The 6,579-nt window shown below is 34.4% G+C and overlaps 1 pseudogene; it reads left to right on the top strand.

The window, feature by feature from the left end:
* The first annotated feature begins 366 nt into the window (after positions 1–366).
* Positions 367–466, top strand: LOC125612535 (annotated as a pseudogene).
* The last annotated feature ends 6,113 nt before the right edge of the window (positions 467–6,579 follow it).

Below are 6,579 nucleotides of genomic sequence, written 5' to 3'. Positions count from 1 at the left end.
GAGGGTTCCTGATTGCAGAATAGATTCTGCCTATCTAACTTTGTGTTTAAATACATACTGAGATGCTGTTTTTGCCAGGATTTTTTTCTTATTCAAATAAAGGCAGCATCATAGGAGGCAAAAAGGGGGTAGGAAGGATAAAGGGGACATAAAGTAAAATGACAAGCTCTCTCCAATGATGAATAAATAATATTTAATATACTATAACAGTAACAATCAATGCCATATATTGAACATTTAGCATTTAGCATTGTGCTATAAGCCTTACAGATTTTTGCTCATTCACTTACCTAACTATATATATCTATTGAATGTTCATGTGTCAAGTACTCTCATATTTTTTAAAGTATAAACTATAAAATTTCTGAGCAGTAGCACATATACTTAAATGGGAATGATACAGAGAAGATTAGCAAGGTTCCTTCACAAGGATGATATGCAAGTTTGTGAAGCAGTTGTTTCATATTAAAATTAAAAACTTATATATATATATAAGTTTCTGCTCTTCCAGTGTTATACCAATGAGAAGTGAGACCACAATCACAGGCATGCACACACACCCAAATTTGCATATATAATTTTAACTTGAAACCTGCCTTAAAGAAAACAGGCTAATGGAATGCAGAATTAGGCTGAATGGAGAAGAACCAATTTGGTCAGATGGTCAAAGGTCTCTCTGGGAGGGCCCATGAGAATATCTGAAAGAGATTTCTGGGCAGAGAAGACAGTAAGTGCAAAGGTGTTGAGCCTGAATAGAGTTTGGCATGTTTGAAAAATCCAGACAGTAGCCCAACGGTCATTTCGATGAGAAGGAAAATGGAGAGAGATGAAGAGGTTTAAGTGGAAGACTGAATTAGGTTCGTTCTTCAAAGATCACTCTGGTTCCCCTGAATGACATGGTAAAGGTATAAGAGTAGAAGCAAGAAGATTAGCTATAAGCTTGTTAAGTTAATGCACAGGAAAGATGGTGGTGGCATTGTCTGGGGTTACCTGCATGTGTGGGAAAGGGCAGATTCTGTGGATGTATTTGAGGAAGAGTGATTGGGATTTGATGATGGGTTAAATGTGTGGTCAAGGGAGAAACCAGAGATGCATATGAATGCAAAGTAGAACCTCATTCTCCCTTGGCCCTCTTCTCATAATGGAAAAATTGGCACAAGATTTTAAAAGTTTACCATTGCCAAACAAATGTCACAATCCAGTGCCAGATGTGTTCAAGTTTTATGAATAATCAAATAAGTGAACAATTTCTATAAGAATACTGTCTTTTTGATTTGGCCAATTGGCAAAGATTTTGAAATGATACGTAGCAGAATTATCAATGTTGGCTAAAGGGCTCTTCTCAGATCCAGTAGTGGAATGTAAACAAATTCAAACATGAAAGGGAAATTTAAAATTTTACCTTTACTAGACTTCATAATACACACTGTCTCCACCAATTCTATCCCTTAGAAAATAATCCTAGAGAAATAACCAAATGCAGAGTTAGATTTACATTGAAAAACATTAATTATAATGAAAATGGAGGAAAATAAGAAACTGTGTAAATATCCAATGATAGATAAACAATTCAGTATCTTATAGAACAGTCATTTATGCTGGTCACTAAAATCATACTCTGGAATAATTTATGTTATCAAATGATCATGATGTAAATAAAATTGACTTCAAAAGCATGTTAGGGGCTAGGATAAAACTCAGTGGTAGAGTGCTTGCCTGGCATGTGTGAGGCTGAGTTTGATCCCCAGCACCACAATATAAAAAAATAAGGTTAAAAAATTCTGCATGCATGAACATGTATATTCATGCAAATAACAGAAAATAGAAAGCCAAAAGATAAATAACTGTTTCCTCAGAAAGGTCAAATGACAGATATTATTTTCAAAATTTCAACACTAAATGTCTATATTTTTACTATTAACTGAATTATACAACTTGTGCAAGCCCTAAGAAGTCCAGGGACTAGGCTTTAATATACAGCCCCTGTGGTATGAAGGCTGAATTCAAACCAAACCTGGCATTTTGCATGGACCCCTGAGGAAAATATCACTTGCTTCCTGATTCTGTTTCTCTAAGCTCAGAAATGTTGGCAGGGTTCTCTTGGGAGTCTCTTATAGTCACTCTTGGATTTGGCTCCTCTTTCTCACATGACTTTCTTTACAGATTATCTTAGTTCGGGCAGCTATAAGAAATTACAGTAGACTGAATAGCTCAAAATTACAAATATCTATTTCTCATGGTTCTAGAGGCTGAGAAGACTGAGATCAAGTTTCACCCAGATTCCGTTTCTGGTTTGTGGATGGCATCTTCACATGGTGAGAGAGAGGGAGAGATCTCTTGGGTCCCTTTCACAAGGGGCACTGATTCCATTCACAAGGCCTCCACACTTTTGACTAACTACCTTCCAAAAGCCCCTCCTCCTGATGCCAACACATTGAAGATTAGGATTGCAACTTGTCAATTTGGGAATCCTAAACATTCAGTCCTTGATACACCAACATCTGTTGGTCTTTCCCTTCATCTGGTCTCAACTAAACAAAATTGTTCTAGACAAAATTGTTCTCTGACACATGGAGGCATGCTTTCTTCTGCTGGTAAAGTACTTCTCACTTGTCATGTTCCTTCTGTAATTTGAGTGGGAATGTGAAAGAGATGGAGTCAATTTGCTGAACCTGGATCACTTAGCAGCCCAGGCTCTCTGGCTGCCATGTTTGCCAAATTCCTTCATATACCAGAAAGAGGAAGGTAGAAGAGGCACCTCCTAGGTCACTGACACTCAAGAATAGTGTAATGTCATTTTAGGGACATTGTTTTTGCCCCTATCTCTGCTTTTACCTCATTGAATCAGGGTATGTGTATAGTTAGGAAATGAATGAAAGTGTACACACTATACTACTTTTCTGTGGTCTCAGTGACCATCTCTAGTCAGTCACAAAAGCACAGGTATCCATGACTAATTGGTACCCAAACATAAAATATAAATGGAATTTTGAACCCATATGGATTTTATAATCTGACAAAGAATTGTGCATTTGAAGGCAAAAATTTTTTTCCAAAGATTAGCACACCCAATGTCTTCTATCATCATTGAATTGATTCTTGAGCTTATTTAATTTTATTTCATTAAAGTTCTTTGGAAAAAAATTCTCACTTGATCATAACATCTCTTGTGTTTCTTCTTTGGCTTTTGGAGGAAGAACAATACTACGAAAGGTGGTTGCTAAAGGGTAATTTAATCAGCATTCTCATAAATTCCACATGTTTTCTGCCTGATTGATATAAAGAGAAAAGTTTTAGGGCAAAGAGTGTCTTTCATATTTTAATTTGATTTCTGGGCCTAATTACATTTGCTGAAACTCAACACACTTGTGATTCTTGTGATTTTACACAGAGGACCATGTTTCATGATAAAATAAAGGTTTTTAAATTTCTAAAACTACTTGTCTTTCCTGGGAGTTAAACTCCCACTATAATCCAAGTATACTGGAATAAAAGGGAACTCCTTCTGATCATCTATTAAAGAAAATATTTAATGTAAAGTTAATAGATTGAATATAGCTACTCTGGAAAAAAAATGATAATGGAAAGTATAGCTAGAAGAATCCCCAAATCCGAGAAAAAAGTTTTAAAATGTCCATTCCTGTCAATTCTTCCAGGTATGCGAACTCACATCTTCTCCTTGAACCTGCCAGTTATACCAAAAAAAAAAATCTTAAATCCTTCAATTTTTTGTTTGAAATGCTTTCTTAATCCTTTTCATTCCAAAATTCCAGACCAAATCTCAAGTTCTTTATTTTGACAAGCCTGAATTATTATAGTACCAGCTATTTCTTCTTTCTAGTATTTTACCTTCTCACCAATTTTAATCTATTCAAGCCCTAAATTGTCACTGTTATTACATAAATTGTAAAATGAAATATTCATCATTACCTCTGCAATCAAACCCAAGCTTTTTAGACTAGCAGGAAAGTAAAAACAAAAAATAACAACAACAATAATATTAATAGTAGCTAATTTTTATTGAGCATTTATTTTCCAGATAGTTTTCCAATACTATTTTTAGGGCATTATAATTAAACATAATAGTGGGATTCATTCTGACATATTTATACATGCATATAACATAATTTGCTGCACTTCATTCCGCAGTATTTCCTTCTTTCTCTTTTCTCTTCCCTCCCCAAACTCTTCTTCTACTCTACTGGTCTCTCTTCTATTTATCTTTTTAATTGGTACATTATAATTATTCATGAAAATGGAATTCATTGTGATATGTTCATATATACACATAGCATAGTTTGGTGGATTTTATCCCCAAATACCTCCCCTTTCCTTCCCTTCCTTTCCATCCAGATATTTTTCTAAATACTTTACATGGTTTTAACTCTTTAGCTTTCATGATAACCCAACAATGTAAGATTATGTGCCCATTTTGTAGATGTGGAGGTGGAAGATAGATTGAGTCGACTCTACCATCATAGGTGAGTATGGTGGAGATTTCAATTGTAGACACTAGGGCAGAGGCAGAGTTCTGGGGCTTGGGTTAAGTCTGAGAAATGAAATAGAAGAAGGGATGACCCAGGCTAGTGAGGGCATCATGTTATCCAAGCAGGTATTTTGAGTGATTATTAAAAGGGAAGCCAGTGGATAGTGATTGAAAAACGGTGGGTGGGGTTGGTGTCTTTCTTTTAAACAGTGAATACAGAGATTGATTAGTAAAGAGCCTGGAGTTGAAGATACCAGGAACGTGTTAAAGTGAAAGCAGAGCTGATGTCATCCAAGAACAGAAGGAGAGGGTCGGCTGCATTCTCAGTGGGTGGTATTACCAGCCAGCAGATTCAAAGCCTTAAAAAAAAAAAAGGCAAAAAAGAAATGGTTCTATTTATTCTAAAATTACTTAACTCTTTTTCAAGTTGTATTTCTTCTGTAAAATTTTCTCTGGAGAGATTGCCTGCCTGCTATTTCTCCTCTGATCCCATATAAATTTATTATCTGTAAATGATGAACTCTATTATGATATATTACTTGATATTTTATTAATGTATTTTATATGCCCCTCCTAGTTCCAAGGAGAGCTTAAAGATACATATTTAGTTTTATGATTCATTTCTCCATATATCACATATGGCTTCTCCTTGTGTAAATTCCCTGTTGTTTGTTCTTCCACCTGCCTGACCTCTGCTATCCAAGCTCAGCAGGGCTGTGGCAGACCCAGTGAGAGGTCTCTCTACATTTTTTCTTGCTCTCAGGCCTCTGGTTTTGTTCATGTTTCCATCTGTCCTCTGAGAGTAGAAACAAGGTCTCAAACTCTATCTCCAGGGCAGAGTTCTGACGGGTCTAAGCCAATCTCAAGGAGATGCATGGGCATCCTCCATCAGCTCAAGAGTGACATGTAACCGAGTTATAACTAAGGAAGTGACAACAGGTGTCAACCAAGGGTACTCGGTAATAATTTTCACATTCTTGAGGACACATGAGAAGAGAAGTTCTTTAGACATTGGCTAAATTAAATGATGCTCCCTGAATAACTGAAGCTATTTAAATTCATGGGGGAAAATGCCCTCATAATGCAGCTAATGCTAAATGTAGCAGAGTTAGAGAAAGATGCAAGAATTCCCAATCTGCAAAGATATGGAGGGATCTTTCAGGCATGAAATATGCTGTGTCTTTGTTCTTTTTCTGGACTTTTAAGTACATGAAAAAATAAACTTCCTTAAGACAACTTGATTCTGAGCTGATTGTTGCACCTAACATTAATGTAACTGATAGCCTTCACACATACTCATTAATACACAGCAGCTGTCCATTAGCACTGATTGATAAACTGAATCAATATTTTAATATGTTATTTGCTAATATTATAGTATGCTATATATATTACACATACATCATTGTATATAATATACATTTTATTTTTATATTGGATACAAATCACTCTATCATAAAAGTTACTAGAAATTGTATTTTTGAACAGTTATAGAAAGTAACATCTATTTATTAAATGTATTGTTTTAAAATTTTAACAAGAAAATAATATTATAGCTAAAGATCTATGCAAAGATATTATGGGCATATTATGCTTTTACATGTTATTATGACATAATATGACAATTGTCATAATTATTAGCCCTTACCAAAACCTAAACCTAAATTCTAAAACAAATTAAAAAAAAAGATTTATAATATAAAAACAGATTGTTACTTATTTTAACAATGTTATATTTCCCTATACTAAAATTTTAAAATTAGTTCATTTGTTGATACACTATTTTGCTGTTTATTTATAGTAGTTCCTTATAAAAATTAGAAGCTCAAAATGTCATTTGAGAAAGAATAAAATGGAGTGTTGTTATTAGGTTATTCCATGATTTTAAATGTCTCAATTTAAAGTTTTTATTTTATTCACCTAAAACAGATCATATATTTTAACAAATAACTGAGAGGAATTATACTGGGTTTCTAGTAATTTTTGAAGATTTGAATAAATTTTTCCCTTTTAGCTTCCTAACAAGAAAGTAGAGAGAATCACTTTACTTCTTAACTAAAACTCACATTTCAGAGGCTGAGAAAGCAATTAAA

The sequence above is a fragment of the Marmota marmota genome, unplaced genomic scaffold (genome assembly GCF_001458135.2).
Source record: "Marmota marmota marmota unplaced genomic scaffold, marMar, whole genome shotgun sequence".
Lineage (NCBI taxonomy): Eukaryota > Metazoa > Chordata > Mammalia > Rodentia > Sciuridae > Marmota > Marmota marmota.
The sequence above is the reverse complement of the archived record's forward strand: the minus strand, read 5'-3'. Positions and strand labels throughout refer to the sequence as shown.